This window comes from Vicia villosa, linkage group LG3 (genome assembly GCF_029867415.1).
Source record: "Vicia villosa cultivar HV-30 ecotype Madison, WI linkage group LG3, Vvil1.0, whole genome shotgun sequence".
Lineage (NCBI taxonomy): Eukaryota > Viridiplantae > Streptophyta > Magnoliopsida > Fabales > Fabaceae > Vicia > Vicia villosa.
Genome location: NC_081182.1, coordinates 40,626,780 through 40,629,113, shown reverse-complemented (window position 1 = coordinate 40,629,113; position 2,334 = coordinate 40,626,780).

Below are 2,334 nucleotides of genomic sequence, written 5' to 3'. Positions count from 1 at the left end.
GATTATAATAAGTGGAGTAAGGTCAAATTGTTACATGTGGAAATAATGGTTATTCTCTCCATTTTTCTCTATCCCACAACTAGTCAGAGACCCGTGCTTCCGCACGGGTGATTTTTTTTTCTGGTGTAGTATTTTTGTAATGATATGAATAATATAAATAAAAGGAATTATAAGCAATATGCATAATTAAAAGGAGTTAGAGTTTTATTGGTTGCTCTGGAGTTGTTTTACTTGAATAGAGTTACAGTTTTATTGGTTGCTCTCCCAATTCTTTGAAAACCAAATATCCATAGGAATCGTTTTGAAATTTGAAAATAAATACTTTAGTTTTCAAATAAAAGTCATTATTGTTTAAAATAAAATAGGCATTGTATTAAAAGTGACCCTTAAGATTAAACATTATTATCGTATTCATGTGCTAATTTTGTGTGTAATAAAGAACCATATAAAAAAGGACATGTGAGTTGGAGAAAAAATAAAATTTTAACAAATGCAAATGTAAAATTTTAAATATAAATGAAAAATATGAAATAATTTACTTAATTGTAAAATTAACAATAATTATAATTATATAGAAAACAATGATCCGCAAAAAAAATGTTTAAGATAGGTTAAGAACACAATAGCAAAATTGAGTCAGGTAATTTAATAATTGACGGTCCAACAACAATTAAAAGAAAACGATATAGATCACTATGATTTATTTTTAAATGAAAAATGATCATATAAATTCAATTATATTAAATAATCATATAAAAAAATACTATAAGATGAGGATAATAAAAATGAAATATTAACATTTAAAAATAAAAATTATCTCTCAATTAATAGTAATTGTTGATTAAAATAAAATAGCTACTATGTTGATAATGACCCGTGAAATAAAAAAATAATTTGATGCGATATAAAATATATTTAAAAACAAATGTAAAATAAACAATAATCATGGAAATTTAATTGTATTAAATAATGATAAAAAATCGTGAGATGGAGAAAGAAATAAAAATAAAGATATTATCTCTTAAATAAAGACAATGATGAATTAAAATAAAATAGAAATTATGTTGATAGTGACCCGTGAGATAATAAATAAATAAATAAATAAATAGAGAAAAAAATTAAAATAAAAGTAAGAAAGTGTGAAAAAATGTGGGAGAAATTTGAAATTTTAATTAAGATAGAGAAAATGTGTAATGATCGATTAAATATTGAGTTGATAGTGGCCCGTGAAATAATTAAATATTTTTGGGAATAATAATTAAATGATCGATTATTAATATTTTTTGCGATAATAGATAAATGTAGAAAAATTAAAATGAAAGTATGGAAAAATGAAATGTAAAAGAAATTTGAAATTTTTGTAAGATTAAAATTTAAAAATAGATTATTAATATTTTTTGTGGTAATAAATAAATTAAGAAAAATTAAAATGAAAGTAAGAAAGTGTGGGAAAATGAAATGTAAAGGAAATTTAAATATGACTTCCATCATCCATGGCTTACATGTGATGTCATCACTCATGCAATAAAGTTGTAGGGAAAATATTATTTAATTCGGACCAATGAAAAACTAACACTTAGGGCATCCATTCAATAAAGTTGAAAGAGTGAATACTTAATTTGTTAGTTACAAAAATGACCTTTTATTAGTGCAAATAAATTTTGGTGAAAGGGTAATTTAGGCAATTTGGTCAATCTATTATTAATGAATAGATAGTAGATTTTATTTTATTTTTAGAATTTCTCACTCCACCCCTTATATCTTTCACTTACCATAATGTCTATAATTTATTTAATATATATATTTTGATTTCATTTTTTATGATATACATTTGTTTTTTTTTTTATTAACAAGAGGGACTAAGCCCAAAAAGAGAAGAGAAAACTACAAATCTACCACTATAGAGGTAGAGATACTAAGAGAATTTTGCTGAACAAGATTCTTAAGAAAATCGAGGGCTTCCTCAAAGAATTTATGATCATTCTGCAATGACCGCCCCATCTTTACTAGCGCATATGCAATACAGTTAGCTTCACGAAAAGAATGTTCAATCCTGACAACATCATGTTTGGCCATTAACGAACGAATTTGCCAGATTAAAGCCAAATTTGAGTCTCCATTATTCTCAACTTGCAAAATAGCATTAATAACTCATTTGGAGTCGGTTTTAACAATAACTCTCCCAAAGCCTCTCGAAAGAAAGAGGTTGAGCCCTTCGAACACTCCCAAGCCTCAGCCAAAAAAGCATTGCACGAACCAATGAACTTCGAGAAACCGCACATTTGGTTCCCTTCCTCGTCTCTAATGGCACCTTCACACCCCGATATATATTAT